Source organism: Panthera leo, chromosome B4 (assembly GCF_018350215.1).
Source record: "Panthera leo isolate Ple1 chromosome B4, P.leo_Ple1_pat1.1, whole genome shotgun sequence".
NCBI lineage: Eukaryota > Metazoa > Chordata > Mammalia > Carnivora > Felidae > Panthera > Panthera leo.
The window spans coordinates 111,284,254-111,302,835 of NC_056685.1; the positions used below are offsets into that span (position 1 = coordinate 111,284,254).

The following is an 18,582-nucleotide window of genomic DNA, read 5'->3' on the forward strand; positions in this document are numbered from 1 at the left end:
ATGAATTAGCACTCCAAGTTACGATTACATTAAGGACAAAAAAGACATAAAAAACATAAAGACCATTAAAAATAACCTTGAGGGGCACCTGGGTGGCTCAGCTGGTTAAGCATCCAACTTCGCCTCAGGTCATGATCTCGTGCTCCAAGAGTTGGAGCCCCATGTCAGGCTCTGTGCTGACAGGTCAGAGCCTGGAGTCAGGTTCAGATTCTGTGCCTCCCTCTCTCTCTGCCCCTCCCCCACTCATACTGTCTCTGTCTCTCTCTCAAGAAATAAATAAGCATTAAAAAAAATTTTTTTAAAAAACAAAAGTTTGAGTTTGGGGTGCCTGGGTGGCTCAAACATCTCACTTGATTTCAGCTCAGGTCACGATCTCAGGGTTCAATGAGATCGAGCCCTGTGTCAGGCTCCACGCTGTGGAGACTGCTTGGGATTCTCTCTCTCCCTCTCTCTCTCTCTCTCTCTGCCACCCCCCACTCGTGCTCTCTCTCAAAATAAATAAACGTAAAAAAAAAAAAAGTAACATTGGGTTTAATCAATAGGAAATACAAACAAAACCTATATACTTCACTAAGTTTCAAAGTTATGGGTCAATTACAAAGACATTAAGGAGCCTAAGATCATAGAACACAGGTTATAAAAAGCGACATGTTACCATGCTACTCTTCATCAATTGCTAAAATGATTTACATCACCTGTAACTCAGAAAAGGCTTAGACTCGAATTTTTCTGTATTGAAGAGAATGGAATACGCCTATGATATGCTTCCGTTAGTTAGTAAAAGTGTTTCTGCATGTGTATTTTTCATTTTACTCCCTACAACTACTATTAGATCAGTTTATTTTCTAAATGATGTTTCAGAATCAAGGAAACACGCTTTAAAAATTTTTTTTATGTTTATTTTTGAGAGAGACAGAGAGAGACAGACTGTGAGTGGGGAGGGGCAGAGAGAAAGGGAGACACAAAATCCAAGCAGGCTCTAAACTCTGAGCTGTCAGCGCAGAGCTCGACACCGGGCTCGAACCCACGAACTGCGAGATCATGACCTGAGACAAAGCTGGACGCTTAACCAAAGGAGACACCCAAAGGCCCAGAGGAAACACACAGTACGAAGTAATGGCCACACAGACATGGAAGTGACCTTGCCTAGGGAAGCTGGGAGAATGCTTCATCAAAGAACTGACTCAGTGCTTCCCGAAGGAAGAGCAGTATTTTGTAATGTGAGGAATTCAGGCAAGGGGAATGTGATGTGCAAAGTGTGTCACAGAATAATGAACAGGCTGGTATGACTGAAGGTGATCATTGTCATGGCAGAGATGGGGCAGCACAGGTGGCTCAGAGTCTAACTGGACACACATGAATCCAGTAAGTGCCAGAAAGAAGCTTCTAATTTTCTAGATGAGCTGGGAAGGCTTCATCTTCACAAAGGAGTTCCATAAGGAGTCCCAAAAGATGACTGGTCCAGATGGGAAGAGCAGCACAGAGCTATTGTTTTTGAATAAAATTTTCCATGGCTGTTTTTTAATAGGTTTTGTGAATTTTTATTTTTGGTTTTAAAAACCTCCTTTTCCACTGTCAAATGTCAATTTTCAATTCTTTCCTGTAATACTTGCACCTGCCTCTGAACAACCTTTGCAGTTTCTCCAGTTTTGGTTTTATCTGCAGTATGCCCGGAAATCAGTCATCAAAATGTTACAGGAATATACTCAAGATGCTAGAGAACACACCTAGTTAACACCTAAAGTTGAAGTGAGGCACTGAGAGTTCTTATGCATGGACTTCTGGCTTCTGAGAGGACTTTCCTGCCAATTTCCTGGTTCTCCACTTGTTTTACATGGTTCAGGAAGACAGATAAATAATAGCCTTTGGGCTAGGAGGGAAATTACCCTACTCCTTCTCCCTATTCTTCTAGTCTCCTTCCTCCTTCATTCCTTCCCAATCAGAGGCCTTCTAGATAGCAATTAGTTCAGTGATCCGCATTCCACAACAAGACCATTATTCACTGACCTCAACACCGCAGAATACCATGATAGAGTTGTTTTGGTACATTTTATCCTTTTACACCTATAACTTTTCCAAGTAACTAAGAGGTAGCACTTAAGAGAAAAAAACAACACCTGGTTTTAGTATTTAAACACATACATATTGATGTATAGCTACTAAATGTTAAAAAGTTACAGTCAACTACATACCTGTCCTATTCTCCTTCCTTTACCACATCCCACTTCTGTAGCTGTCACCTTAAAGTTCTCAACACCACCATAACCCAGCAACTTTTGAGAAAATTCTTAGTGTACATTTGCAGCTTTCCGCTAAACAGTGATCTGTTTAGCGCCCCCCCCCCCCCCCCCCCCCCATCACTCAACATTTCTTCCTTTTCAACTCCTTGGGGCATCTGCCTCATGGAGATACCTGGTATTGAATACAGTGGAGAGGCATGGCCAAAGAATCTCTTCAAAAAAAGTTTTCCATCCCTTTGGGACCAAGATCTTCACCAATATAGCCTCCCTTTGTGAAACATTCAATTTGAATCTACAGATACCCAACAAGAATGGAGACCGTGAGGGCAAGTCCAAGATGATGACACAACTCAGAACTGATAGCCTGGCTCTGTACCTTGACTCTATGTGCAAATAAAGGAGAGCTCCGCACAACTCAAAAAACCTCCAAAAGTAATAGTGACAGAAGGACAGCGATCACTATCAAGAGTTCTAAAAATAGCAAACGATGGTAGCAAAACTATTGAGGTTTGGAAACTTGACAGCAGAGTCCAAAATGCCTTTCTTCTTTGTGGAAGAAGAGTTGGAAACAATATATCCCCATTCATTACAGGAAGAGATCAAAGACCAGGAAGGAGACATGTGCACACACTTAACATCGGTTCCCTGGAAGCACACGGCACCTGATGAATCACCGCATAAAAAAAGAAACTGAGAAGGAACACTGGACACTGCGAGAGGCAAACTTAAAGCTCTGCTTAACAGTGTCTCTTCTTGGCAGGTCACAGTTGTTACTGTCTAGCACAGTGATCACATAAATATTTTTTGAAGGAACGTATCTATCCAAAATCTTAAATTTTCCACTCAAAATCTGAGGATTAGAAAAAAGAAAAGCCAGATACGATGTCATAACTAGAGACTGCTAGGACACTATCCTAAAACTCTAAAGTTTTATTTTGTAAACAGTACAGAACCTCTACTAATGAGGATTAACTCAACATACATTTGCACTTAAAAGTTTAACGTTAGATTTTTGTAGTCTTCTCCTCTATTAAAGAAAAGATATATTAATCTGTAAAGAAACATTTTAGAAAAACTTTATGTATCACTGGCATTCTGAAATAAAAGTAACACACATTTCTATGGGCTTCTTAGTATTCTATTCTACTTAGTAAAGTCTACTTATCCTACCCTCTAAAAGCAGGGATGGTGGAACTGTTTCAGAAAGGATTAATTTTATACAGCATAATTATAACGAAGTATTTCTCATCTTCAACAGTGTCATTCAGCTGACATATTATTTAGCAGAACTTAAAAGGAACAGTGCCTTGTGATAAATTCTCACCACAAGCATATTATGGTTTCTAAGGAGAGACAGAACAAGCATTTTACTGGAGTCCAATGTCAGTGGATTCATGCCCAAGACAAGACACAAGATGCTCATTCAAGAGTCATTAAGAACCTTACAGGTAGAAGGCATTGTGCCAGGGGTGAGCAACGGTAAGATGAACAGACCTGCTCTCAAACTGAGTATCACAAACATGTAAACAACAACAAAATAGGAGTCTTTAAAAATGCTGTGAGAATTTGATAAAGCAAAGCAAGGACCCAGAATGAATGGCATAAACTGTACACATAGCAAGAAAAGACAGAATCCCAAATACCTAACCAGAAGAAAAATCTTAATGAAGAGATAACTACCAAAACCCTTTAAATCCAGTAATTACAAAGGAAATAATCAGAGATGAAAATAAACTATAAATAAAGGTGTTTGTTGAAGGATTATTTAACATAAGAGAAAATCTCAAAACCCAAATATCCAATAACAAGGAAATTTGCCATAGGATGGAATACTACAGTGTTTAAAATGATGTTAATGAAAAAAATTTAATGACATGAGAAAATATTATAGCTTTTAAAAGCACACAATTATACCTACACTACCTCAAGCATGTTAGTAAGTGTACAGATTTTTTAAAGGATCAAAAATAAACACAAGCAGGATCATGAGTGTGTTTCATTTTTACATTGGTCTATATTCCCCAAACATTATACCATCAGTGTTGTTACATCTTATATTGGTAAAAAAAAAAAAGTTAGATAAGTCACTGTATTTTAGGATTTTCCCTTAAATCCATTAATAACTCTTTCCACTTTCAGTAATATCTCTCACCCCAAAATTCCACAGAACCCATGCTTTAAACAGATTAATGTTTATAAAGGGTATAGAACAATACCTGGCAGGTAGAAAGCAATACAGTGGTGTTCACTTTATTCAATTATTCTATTATTTTTTAAATTAATTAATTTTTAAATTAATTATTTATTTTTTCATATGGAATGAGCTGGGGGAGGTGCAGAGAGATAGAGGGAACAGAAGATCTGAAGCGGGCTCTGTGCTGATAGCAGACAGCCTGATGCAGGACTCAAACTCAGGAAGCGTGAGATCATGCGTGACCAGAGCTAAAGTCGGATGCTTAACTTAACCAACTGAGCCACCCAGGTGCCCCTTTTCCAATAATTTTAAATTCCCTTTATCTAAGTCAAAGTCAGTACTGTGTTTTAGAGCCAGCTGGTCTATTTTTCATGGCACTTTGGTAAAAGAACAGTAGCTTTTGGGTTTTTTTTTTTCCTTTTTGAATTCCAACAACTCTTAAGAGTCAACTGCTATCTCCCCCTGAGGTTCCACTTCCTTTACAAAAAGAGCAACAAGGAAGAAATTTAGTCAAATATCAAGTTCCTCAAAGGGAAGATAAGAAATTAGTGAAGGGGGTAGAATTCTGAAATATGGCTAATTCTTAAGACACACCTACAAAAGCGTACTCCTTAACAGATTTATTAAAGAGTCTCTCACAAGTCAACACTTCATGGGATTAAACTCTTTTAAGACTAAGAGCATATACTTATCCAGATGAAGAAATGGAGAAATCACATACCAGACTCTTATTAGGGAAGAGCACTATATGTAATTATTTGGGGGAAAAAATGTCTTTACAGGTTTTTATGAGCTGCTTGGGGTGTGGGGGAAGGAGTGGTGGTGGTGTGGAACATCCCAGAGAAACTCAAGAAACCAAAGATGGCAACCAGCTGTTCTACCTAACAAAGGAATGAATTTGAACTTGCAAAGTAGAAAACTTTCAGGAGAAATCAAGGCTCTTGTGTTGTGGTGGACTGTTTTATTTTTAGTCACGTCCACACTGCTCACTTACATTTTTATAAAAATTTATTCTTTTACCCAAAGTAATACTGAATTCTGAATCTAAGTTGCCCAAGAATGTACAGACACAAGAAGTGAATTACAGATGGATACCTGGGCTATCTACACGTATCAACTTAGTCCATACATGTATTCATTTTTGAAAACTTATATGTGCGTAACATTCATTTAGAGAAACTGATCTACAAGGATTATTTTTTATTTTTATTTTTTATTTTCGTAAAATACTAGCATCTCTTTTAGTCCCCTTACTCCATACTCCACTCAGAGGTCATGTGAAATAGGTGCCATTCATTTTAGTACGTAAGCCCATCTCTACAAATAATATTGCAGTGCTCCAGCTTGCTTTTTCACATTCAGGTGTTATTAATGGCTATACACAATTCTTCCTCCCACTCCCAACACAAACATAAATGTTTCCTGAAGAACTTTTATCTGGAGTATATAAAGAAACTACAACTCAATAAAAAAAAAAGGCAGACAACCTAATTAAAAAGTGAACAAAAGATACGAATGGATAATACAGGTTACTCGAACTGAAAATGTCCATCAACAGATAAATGGACAAGCACATTGTGGTATACTCATAAAAGCAAGTCTTTATTAGCAATACCAAAAATTGAACTATGAATATATGTAGCATGGGTGAATTTCAAATAACTATGCTGAAGGAAAGCCAGAGCAAAAAACAGCACATACTGTATGATTCCATGTACAAGAAAATTCTAGAAAATTCAAGTTAATCTATAATGACAGAAAGCAGATAGGTGGTTGCCTGAGGAAAGGAGGAGACAGAAAAGGGAAGAGAGGGAAGATTACAAAAAAAGCACAAGAAAAATTTTAGGGGAGTGGTTGTGCTCATTAACTTGACCATGGTGATATTTCCACTGCAATATACATATACCATCAAGTTTGCCATTTTAAATATGTGCAGTGTACTGTACATCAATCATTCCTTAATAGAGCTGTAACAATTTTTTTTTTTTTTTTTTTTTTAATTCTGAAAGAACAAAACAGAACACAAACTAAATACGAGTTCTGGATTCACACGTGGGACTTTCTGACTATGGAGTTCACTGTAGGGTGCGTGGAGATTTTTTTTTTTTTTTTGGACAAACCCTCACACAAGCACAGAGCCAATGCCAGAATCTTTAGGTCCTTTCTCCACAGCTGGTCAGAGTCCTCAGAGAAGGCAACTATAAGTCTAGCCAGCAGCCTGAAAGCTAAGTGAGGGAAGAAGGCTGCAGATCTTAACATAATATGTAAACTCACACATTCTCACATTCCAGTATATCTTTGGTAGGGAGCAGAGTTAAATGCCAGTTATATTCCACTTCTTTAACTGGAAGTCTTAGATAAATACATTTATCGAAAAGCTAGATCATTTTCATGAATGAAACTGCCTATCACAGACGAAACATCAAATGATGATAAACTAGTTACAAGACAAAATTAGAAGGCAAACCCAAAAGAATAAAGAATTAAATGGTTGAAAATCTGGGGCAGAGTGGGGAGAGAAGATCTACAACGGCCATTAAAAAAAACTTTAAGTCAACACTTCCAAGAAAAAAAAAAACAAACAAAAAAAACTCCTTGACCTTATATTTTTTACTTTTTTGGAGGTAACAAAGAAACCCAGTGATTTACCCAAGGTCACTTGGCTTTTTACTGAAGATAAAATTCAAATTTAAATCTGGAGCGATCTTAACACAACATCACAGAGTAAAAACCGAAATCAGAAGTTTTAGGTCCAGTCACCCATACCATAAAGACACAGGAATAGTCTGAGAAAGGTGGGTATTCCTAGCAAAAGGAATGACGTGGCAAGAGGACCAGAGGCAGCAGATCAGGTAAGTTCCAGCATTCAATTACATATATAAAAAGAGCCTACGCAGGTGAATTGAAACTTTACTCTAAATCCACTCTGTGTTCAGGGAAGGATTGCCTGATAGATGTTTGTTCTTCTGATACCAGACATTCAGAGGATCTGATGCTAGGTTATCTCCTTTCCCTAGACTCTGCCATCACCTCTTTCCCATGTCACAGACTGACCTTCCTTGTTTTCAGTCCTCTCTTTGCATTATTGCCCTTTAACTCAAAAGTTCTCCACCATGGTACTAGTGTCAGGATTGTCCAAAGACCCTGGCTTGTGATTTACTTTTTTTTTTTTTAAGTTTATTTATTTTGGGGGACAGGGCAGAGAGTAAAGGAGACAGAGAGAGAATCCCAAGCAGGCTCCACACAGTCAGCAAGGAGCCAGACACAGGGCTTGAACCCACAAACCGTGAGATCATGACCGGAGCCAAAATCAAGAGTCAGATGCTTAACCAACTGAGCCACCCAGGTACGCCTGTGATTCACCTTTTATTTTTTTATTTATTTATTTTTTTTCAACGTTTTTTATTTATTTTTGGGACAGAGAGACACAGAGCATGAACGGGGGAGGGGCAGAGAGAGAGGGAGACACAGAATCAGAAACAGGCTCCAGGCTCCGAGCCATCAGCCCAGAGCCTGACGCGGGGCTCGAACTCACGGACCGCGAGATCGTGACCTGGCTGAAGTCGGACGCTTAACCGACTGCGCCACCCAGGCGCCCCTATGTGATTCACCTTTTAAACAAAGACTACTGAAGGCATCTTTTACTTCATTTTAGGCATAAGTAAGGGAAAAAGAATTATAGCAAAAAACTGAAAATCTCACATAACTCTAGGTCCTAGACAGGCAGCATGGAGTAAGTAATGTGCAAATGTTATCCATGTGTGTCCCAGGAGGAAAAGATCATGCCCTAACCCATTCCACTTTTGCTAGCTTCACAGATTTCTGCCTTCACAGATTCTTTTTATTTTTTTTTCCACTATCAAAATCATTCTACACTCTTTAGATCAGCAATTATATAGTATGATTACTATTGCCATGTTAAAGCAGGAGCAAGTCTCAGAATTCCTTCAATAATACCTTACCAATAATTAGGTCTATACAATTTAAAAGGGCTGGAAGAACAATCACTGGAAAATGAATGAGCTCTGGAGAGAAAATTTTCTCAAGTGTTTTTTTGTAATATAACAGCTTACATAATAACTCTATATAAATCTATATTAAATTGCTTAAATGTTTGACATTATAAGTTTAAGTATTCCATGAACATTTAACAGAAATGATAAAGTCAAGTAGAGGCTTTCCTTTCTTGACCTAAGGAAGGCAGTTAGTATAATTACACTATGCTTTAAACTTTATTTATTATTTTTTTTTTTTTTATGCTTTAAACTTTAACACAGACCTATACCTATACTTCTTCCTGATGCCTACAATGATCCTGCACCAGCTCATGAGGTAACAGTTCCCTCTCAGTTCATGGAAAAGAACTCTCTCTTGAAAAAATTAGAACCTGCAGTAAACATACATTTGAAAACTTGGCTCCAACAGGGGCGCTTGGGTGGCTCAGCAGATTAAGAGTCCGACTTTGGCTCAGGTCATGATCTCATGGTTTGTGGGTTTGAGCCCTGTGTTGGGCTCTGACAGCTCTGAGGCTGGAGACTGTTTCAGATTCTGTGTCTCCATCTATCTCTGCCCCTCCCCTGCTCATACTCTCTCTCTCTCTCTCTCTCTCTCAAAAATAAACATTAAAAAAAAAAATGTTAAAAACTTAGCTCCAACAGTATTTCTATCAATAAAGAGCAACAACAAGGGTATCATGGTTTATACTTTAAACCATAATATGGGCTTCAAATTATCGCATTTTACATCATGCAATAAATATGCTAATGGCTACAGATCCAACAAACACATCTGAAGAACACGCACCGTGATGAAAGAAGTCACAGAAATAATGGAAAGGTGAAATTGGTCACTTTACAATATAAATTTTTGCTAATGTAATGATTCATTACAATCAGAATAAAACCTAAAAGACTAACTACTAAACTGAAATTAAGAAATGGAGGACTTCCAATATAGAAGATAAATTCTATTGTCCCAGCAACATTCTGTGGAATATGGTTGTTTTCCAGAAGTAAAACACGTTGTCCTATAAGTCCATCTAAGTTAAAACTACAAAGGGAAGGGGCGTCTGGGTGGTGCAGTCGGTTAAGCATCTGACTTCAGCTCAGGTCATGAACTCATGGTTCATGCGTCCGAGCCCTGTGTGGGGCTCTGTGCTGACAGCTCAGAGTTTGGAGCCTGCTTTGGATTTTGTGTCTCCCTCTCTCTCTACCCCTCCCCCGCTCATGCTCTGTGGGTCTGTCTAGAGCTCTCTCTCAAAAATAATAAACATTAAAAAATTTTTTTTAAATAAATAAAAACTATAGGGGTAAAAAGCGTTTTTAGAAATTTACCAAGAAAAATTCCTTAACCTTATCTGCTTTCCCTTAATGCAAGCTACACAATATCTAAGTCCTTAATCAATATGCCAAAAAATACTGATTGGACATTTGCTAAAGTTTTATATATCCTCAAGAACCCATGTTCTTATCTCAACTCCTCTATATTATTTCCAAATGAAATAATGACTAAAACAAAAAGGATTAATAATAAATGGAAGTGTATGACCCAGACTACAAATGCAGAGAAATTCAGACAAGAAAATTAATGAGTGATGATTGAGAAAGGTAGACTAATGCTGAGTTCTGAAGGATGGAACACTTAGACAAGAAGATCGAGGCTCCTATCAGGTGAGAGGAAAAAACATAATGACAGCAAAGGTAATGAGAAGGGTGTATATGGAAGACTGCCAGACTGTGACTGTCACAGAGTGGGCAGTGGACAGCGCTAAGTTACTGCAGCACTGTTCTCAGCTGCAGGAAACATGATTCCTAGTGTGACCTACGCGAATGGCACCCACCGGAGGTGTACAAAGTGGTGATTCCATTAAGTAGTATAGAAAAGTGGTGATCCTTGAAGGTAATATAGAAAAGTAACAGGTGGGATGATCCACTAAAAGGGACTCTGTGAAACGGGAGCAAAACAGTAAACACATTTACATAGATTCAGTCCATGTGAGCACAGCAAAGGACGGGAGAAGAACCAAAGGGAAAACTGCATAAACCAGCAATCTTGGATGTTGGTTTTGCCCCTCTACCCTTATAAAACCCCTATTAATATTTCTTAGAACCAGCATTCTAACAGACACTTTGGAAAATACTGAGCTACTTTACAAAAGGCCTTCAAAGTCAAGGTGCGTGTTGATAAAGAGAAAAATGAGGAACCGTTAAAAGTTTTAGTGACGAAATGACAGCAGGAAAGCTTTTTAAAAACAACAAAAAAGTTCTGGCACAAATATGAAGGGTAGATTAAAGCAGCAGATCTGAGCATTTTGAGAGTAAAAAAATTGTTTAATATCCTTCTGGGAGCAAACTCACTGAATTAGTACAGTGAACAATAAATCCACAGTTAATAACGAAGTTATTTAAAAAGCATCTTTTAAACAATCAAATCCTTTTTAAGATCTATTTTTCAGAAAATACAACTTTTTCTCCTAAAGTTACCAGGTTTTTACAGTAGTCATACCAGTTTACAGTTAGGCAGTATAATCTCAGATTTCACAATGTAAGCAAGCACTGGTCCATTCAAAACTATCCTTATTCTTTCCCCCAGAGGCCCAGGTGACAGTAATATTAATACAAAGCAGATATCCCAGATTTTGAGATACCATATTGTTGTAAGTTATTGTACCTAAAAATACCAAATAATGTTTTTAGCAAAGAGTTAACTAAAAACACTGCATACTGTTTAAAATAGTTAACACTATCCTAGGAAAATTTTAATAAGAAGTAGCTTCAAAAGAATATGGTTAACAGTTTACCCATAGTTTATCTGGATGTCTCTGCCAAAACTCTTTATTAGTTTCAATTTCTACAGTCATTTGTAAATTATAACCCATAATTCCTAAATATATCCTAAAGCACAGCCAATTAAGTCTAACTTTTTGGAACAACAACAAAATGCTCAACACAGTCTTGAAATGGATTTACTTTTCAATTAATTTCATTATAAAATGTATTTTAAATACAGATATATAAGCTATTTACCATCCTGTTATAACAAAGCAACAACAACTGTATTTTAAGACTGGTTTTAAATAGAAAGTAATCCATATGTGGTATATAATATTAGATAAAATAGTTTAAAAAGTCAAATCAGTTTACATCGACTGGACCTTATAGTAGAGGGCTAAACAAACTGCTGTACAAATTGTTATTTAACATTTAAGTAAAAGGAGCAGTAACTTGCTTTAATGCACAGAATAGTAAATTATCAATTAGTCTTATTCATATTCTTGAAAAATCATTAGGCACTAACCTGCTGCTTTTGAAGGAACAGCTGCTTGTTAACTCAAATTCTAAGGACCACTACTTATCCACCAATGTATGTCCTTTTAAGGAACATACAAAATTTTTCTTTCTACCAAAAAATAAGAGCTAGACTAAAGCATAAATATACAGTACTGTCCTGACATAATATGCATTATTTTCACAAAAATAAGTCCCCACGTTAAAGTCATTTGGAAATGGCAGACACTGGGGCATGAAAACAAAAAGAATGTTCTTTGTCTAGGAGTTTACAACATTTAATAATAAGTAACTTAATAAATAATCACAGATGGATCTTCTGAAAGAAGACAGTGAACAAAGATAAGAAGAATATTTTCAATTTACCAGGTTTACAACTGTTACAAAACCCACCAAGTCCACAAATCAAACTTGGCTACAAGAGTCAAAATTGTTTGAAAGCACTAACTCTGCTATGTTCCAAGTCAAACAAATCAATGATGCCCTTCTAATTTATAAAGGCATTCCTACTGCATAATATAATTTTAACCTAGTTATAAATTTAACATGTTTCTCAAAATACAGACCACTGGGCCCCACCCCAAATGTGCTGAATCAGAACTGCAGGGGCAATGCCAGGGAATCTGCACTTTGAATAACTCCCCCAGGTAATCTTCATGCACACTAACGCTGGAGAACCACTACTTACTTGCCTTGCGAGATTTATAAAAAGCTTTTGTATTTGAGGAACTAAAATCTCCTTGTTTGGGACCTTTGTAAAACTAAATGACATTACAAATTAATATTTCAAAAAGACTCAGGTAATATATATGTTTGGCAGAAAAACAAGTGCATTAAAAAATTACAGCAGAAATTAAAAGAAACCTGTAGCATAGGCCATTTTAACACAAGATACAAGACACCCTTAATCATTTCAAAGACCAACCGGTCTTTGAAAACAAAATTCCTTACTTAAGAATGATCCAATCCACAATATTAAAAATATAGTATTTCAAATATGTTCAAATACATCTTACTGAGCTGTTAAGTAAATCAGAGTATGAACTGTTTACATTATACCAAACATAAGCAATAGAGTATATGTATAAAGTTAAACCCAAACAAATCTATTTATATTACACTATTAAATTTATTCTGATCAGAAACTGATTTTTCATAAACTTACATAACGTTCACAAACTTACATAAAAACATGTATAATGGAAAGAGCAATGGAGCAAAACCAAGAAGCCACCTAGAGTCCAGTTCTGGCTAATCTAGCTGTTAGCTATGTGCCTGTGGGGCCTAGACAAATCAGTTTACCTAACTGGGGTGGGGCGGGGAGGGACTACCGATTTTACTCATCTCACAGGATTATTTATTGTGGACTCAAATGAGGTAGTACATGTTATATTCTGAAATACTGTAAAGCACTTTACAGACCAAAAGCATTATTACTGAGAGCAAAATCTGAGAGCTTGCTGTAAAACAATGAAGAACATAAAAATTACCTTTCAGGTTCAATTAGATATTGGACATTAATTGTGTATTCTGTAAATTACCAGTAAAATTCACATAAATTCACTTCAGTTACCTGTGTCCCCATTTATAACAGATCTATTTCATGTGTAAAGATAGAAATGAAATTAGATGGGCCACCAATTGATAATTGTCAGTATTGGTCACTGAGTATATCATTCTCTGTACTTTCTCATGACTGGCAATTTCCATAATAAAACTTTTTTTAACAAAGCAACAACGTACATGTGTGTTTATGTAAAACACTTGTAAAAGCTAAAAAAGACATCTTTTTAAAAGTTTTTTCTCTTTCCAAATATTTTTCCCATAACTACTCTGTATCATTTGCTTTTGACGTTACCACAGATTCTATATATTCCAAAATAAGCTACTCACATTACCCTTTTATATATCATGACACCGACTAGATAATAACATTCCCCTCCAACTGGGCAAGTAAAATCTTACCCAAGCTGCAAAAATTTAATTCTTAGGTTTTTGCTCCCTGATCTTTACTCCTTTATGTTTTTGCTCATTTATTACAAAATTCAGGAATTAAAAAGTGAAAACAAACCAATTTCAGCTGCATGTAAATGCAAAAAAGTAAGAAAGAAAGGGGCAAATGCTCTTTTTGTTATTTTTAGTACATAAAAGACTGACAATTGTAACTGGCCATTCGTCTTAAAACCTGTTGACCTATACAACTCAGTTCACAAGGTAAGAGACTGTTTCATCCAAAATTAAGTTAACATGTCTGTCAGACAAAGGAATTTGGTAAATTTAACCCCCAAATTGAAGATTCTATCAAATTATGCATAACAATGTATGATTACTTTACATATATCAACCTAATTGCTCAACTAATGTCCTTAACATGAGGCCATGTTCCACAGACTGAAAAAGCATAAGCCACTCTTCATCTCAAATTTTGTGTTCAATTTTAACTTAATGAAACATCTGTAGCTGAACAGCTTATGGTTTACAGTAGTCTATGAAGAAACTGCAAGTGTTCAAATTAAACCTTAAATACAGATAGAAGGGCAATAATATCTTGTGGTTGATGATGAAAACCATTTGGTAATATCCAGTCATTCATTACATGAGCTAAATCTTTATTTCTTCATGTTACATCTGTAGTAATAATTATCAAAAAGTATCCTGTGCCTAAAGAGACAGTGTACCTTCAATTTTTGATGGGGGGGGGGGGGACAGGGGGGAGCAAGTGGGCAGGGAAGGGAATCTCACAAATTCAACTGTCACTATATCATTTATTTTCTGAGCATTAAAAACTCCATTTATTTTTGTATGAGATGCATTTGAAAGGAGCCATATAGAAACCACTTTTCCCAACATGGTCTTTAATAACTTTGAATGTAAGAACTCCTGCTGGAAGTCCTCATTTATATCATTTAAAAACAAGTAATTGTAAAACTTGCAGTAAAACCATAAAAGGCAAGCTGTTGCAAGATGAAAAACAAAGAAGAATTACTAACTTTACTCAAGGTTAATAAATTTACAGATTTTTTGCATCTTTACTATAAAATCTGTTAATAGCACATACGCTGTATTAAAAAAAAAAAAACACTTGCAAAACCACTATCATAACGGTAGGTACCTTTATTTGGTGGCAATAGCTCATTTTAAAGATCTATTTACAATGCAGCTATTTCCTTATTTCTTTTCCTAAGTAGGTCCAGACTATCATTACTTCTATTATCACAAGCACAAATCAAAACTAGTTTCTCACCTCATATCTCAGAATCCTATATTAAGTCACAAGCGTCAATTAAAAAGCAGTATTTCCCATAGAATGCCAGGAACCCCCATTAACACACAAAAAATTAAAGACAATTTCACCTTAACATCTAAATGGAGATGTCATAATGATAGCCGCAACAAAAACCAAGAAGGCGTACTCTGAATTTTCACCATTTTAATAAAAAAAAAAAATCACGAAATTTTAAATTAAAGGTGGCGCTCTGTCCTCAACTCACCCATTGTGACTCACTTTTGCAGACTATATGGTAGGAAATAACAGTTACTTTTCAAAGATCTTTGCAGTTACACCCAAACCAAAATCAGGACAGAGATCCACCCTTAATTACAGCAATTTAACTGTCTCGTCCAAAGCAAGGTAGAAACTAAAACGTCCCCCTGAAATCATAGCTAAGTGAGCCCATTTCATGTACTAGTTTTCAAAGATTCCCTTTAAGAAAAACGTTTCTATCTACTTCAAATTTGAACTCACCAGGGTGGAAAAGAAAAAGGTGGGGGCGGGGGACCCAAATGAAACGCACCAGTAAAAAGCAGATTCTCCTCCAATCCCTCTAATACCCCCAATCCGCCTCCGCCACACGCAAGGACAGGGTGTCGGAGGAAGGCTAGCGGCAGGGCAAGCGGTGAAGGCCCTTTATTGACTCACGTGGGCCACCATCCAAAGGGTTACACACCCTCTGCTTGAGGACAGCCTCATACAAAGCAGATCCTTAAAAGTACTTCTTATTATAAAATACACCCACGTTGAGCAAGAGCTTTATTTTAAAATAAGACTGTCCTCAGGTGGGGGAGGTTAAACACAACAAAGGCTTCCATGTTGAAAGACAATCCAGATATATGCATATACTTACACACATATGGGGAAAAAAATCCATATTAACTAATTCATCGTGAACAGCAATCGATACTAACAGGAGCCATTAGATTATTAATAAACCCAGAAAAGTAGCATGCATAACAGCCAAAGGTGACTGCTGGGCTCTAACCCCAGGGAAAGGTAAAAATTTGCGTGTGGTATAGGGTCCAGCCCTCCCCAGATTTAGAGACCCTCTTTGACTTCCCTTAGCACGGCCCTCCCACCCCCAGCTCGGCACCAAGCACCGCTGCACCGCACAGGATGCGAGCTCTCCCAGCGCTGCGAGTCCCGCAGAAAACTGGTGAATGAAATCCGCACGGACACCAACCTGGCTAGTGACCGCGGCGCAGAACCAGGGGTCGCTAACTAGCTTAGCCAAAGATTCTCCTGCAGGATGGGATAAAGGGAGCACACCCCCACCCCCGCAACTGGAATGCGGTTCTTTCTTACTGACCCTTTCCAAAGGGGGAGTGGAGGACGCAGGGCTTGTGGGTTGGTGTTTGTTTTTCCTTTTAAACTAAGTCTAAAAAACCGAATCGGAAGCAACCGTCAACATCCTGGGGGGGCCAGAAGACGCCGGGAGAAAAGCGAGGCTGCTCCTTAGCTCCCCGCGGAATCACCGTCCGGTGTGACAACGCATCAATCAACCAGCCCCGGCCGGGGGACGAGTAGGGGACCCCGCTCTCAGCTCGCGGAGCGCGAGTGGGGCCGAAGCTGGGGATTAGAGGGTGACCCTCCTGGGGCTTGGGGAAAGAGTGCAGGGCACCGCTGCCCTCAAGGTCACCACACGCCGGGGCGGGGGCGGCCGGCAGCAAGATGGGCTATGGCGCGGCCGAGGCGGCTGAGAAAAGCCAAAGAGCTGCGGGTGTAGACACGAAGCCCCACCGAGCCCCGTCCCTCAAGCTCTGGGCGGGGACTCCCGGCCGGTCCCGGCGCTGAGGCGCACGCCGAGGAACCCGCTCACCTTTATGATCTCCCGGGGCGAGCGCGGCAGGAGACAACCTGCGAGGGGCGCCCCGAACGCCCCCGCCAACTTGTCCCGATTGCGCCGCAGTCCACTGAACACCCAGCTGTCAAGACCCCAGCCGCGACGCCCCGACCTCGACGTTCCGCCCGGCCTCCCCCGCAGGTGACCTGACCCGCCGCCACCGCCGCGGGCGGGCGGCAGCCGCCACTCACCTCGCCCGGCAACAGGAACCATTTTCCGAGGGGGGAAGGAAGGGGAGCCTGCAGGAGGGTCGGGGGGTGGGGGTGAGAGCGGTGAGGGGCAGCGGGAAGCACGGAGAGTGGGGCTCGGTCCTCCACTCGTCCGTAGCCGACTCGCAGGGCTCGGGGCGCCACGCGGAGGTGCGGCTGCACCTCGAGGATGAGGCGGCCGCGGAGCCCAGAGGCTCGGCGTCCACCAGCCGGGGCTCCCTACTCACGCTGCACTGCGAGGAGGCGGCGGCGGAGGAGGAGGCGGCGCCCAGCCCGGCCCCCGCCCAGAGCCCGGCAGCCGCCGAGTGGCCGCCCGCGTCCCCGCAGGACCCGCCTCCTCGGCTCCGCAGAGCCGCACACAGGGCGCGCCGCGCTCAGCACGGGCAGCTCCGCCAGCCTCACGCCGCCGTCCGCAACAGTAGGGGCGGGCGGGGTGCAGCCCCCTTCGTGAGCACCGCAGCCCAGTCCGCTCCAGGCGGGGTCGTGGCCACCGGAGAGCGGACGGCCAAGCACGAGGGGGATGCGCAAAGCTTCGGGCAGGGGCCCCGTTTGCACCGGGTGGCCCGCAAGATTGCCGGGGTAGGCAGGGGGAGGTGAACGCTCACCCGTTCCGGTCTGGCGCTCCCTTCTTTCCACACCCACACGCCTCCCGCTCCACGCTGGCGGCGCAGCTGCTCCCGCTGCCACTGCCGCCGCCGCCGCCGCCGCCGAAGCTCGCGCCGCCGCTGCTGCCGCCTCGGCTGGGCGCGGTCACGTGACGCAGCCCGCGGGGAGCCTGGGGGCGGGCAAGCGCGCGCGCGCCGAAGTAGCGCGGCTCGAACGGGGACTAGGAGCCGAGCGGCGTGGAGAGGGCGTTTAAGGGGAGGACCCAGCGAGCGCGTCCCCGACAGGCGAGCGCGCGCCCGACGATTAGAACTTGCCGCGCGGTCGGGAAAGGGTGTCCGGAGTGAGGGGCGGGGGACAAGCGCCTCCACACGCCCCTCCCTCTCTTCCTTCCCCGAGAACCTCGGTCGGCCGTTGCCCCCGCCCCCTCCCGCTCTCGCCTTTCCTCTTGCTGCTGCCTGCGATTGGCTGAGAAGCTCTGACGTCCGTGTTTCCATGACGTATCGAAGCGGGGGAGGGGCGGCGGGGGAGGAGGGGGTGGCTGGAGCGCAAGGGGCGGTGACTCCGTCAGTCACTCACAGCTGCCGTTTGGGCGCGGGGCCGGTAGGCTGCCGCGAGTGTGGAGGCAGGACGCCGAGGACTGCCGCAGGCGGGCGCGGGCACTCTTCACCTGGGGCCCCGCCCGAACCACCCTCAGGCCTGCGCCCCTCTAGAAGCCGGGAGCTGGGCCGGCGGGTGGGCGAGGGCGAGCGCTCCTGGCGAGGACAGGTTAAGGCTGACCCCGCGCCAGCGGACATTTGAGCGGCTCCTCGCCGTGTCTCTGCTCCACTTCGTACCGGACTCGCTGCCCGTCCCGGGCCGTGACGCACGCGCCGGACGCCAAAAGTGCCTCTCAGCTCGCTCGCTCCTTGAGGAGAGCCCACTCCCGCGACG

General features: G+C 41.4%; 1 protein-coding gene across 4 annotated transcripts in view; it reads right to left on the reverse strand.

The window, feature by feature from the left end:
* The window catches only part of ATP2B1 (ATPase plasma membrane Ca2+ transporting 1), a 130,219-nt gene extending 112,280 nt beyond the window's left edge, over positions 1-17,939 (reverse strand). The window contains exon 1 of one of the 4 annotated variants that reach the window (XM_042947339.1): positions 17,652-17,939. The gene's annotated coding sequence lies outside the window, so the exon portion shown is untranslated. Of the gene's footprint in view, positions 1-17,028; positions 17,266-17,651 lie in introns of those variants that run through there. The other 3 variants (XM_042947341.1, XM_042947338.1, XM_042947340.1) reach the window with 3 other exon arrangements.
* Between the last annotated feature and the right edge of the window lie 643 nt (positions 17,940-18,582).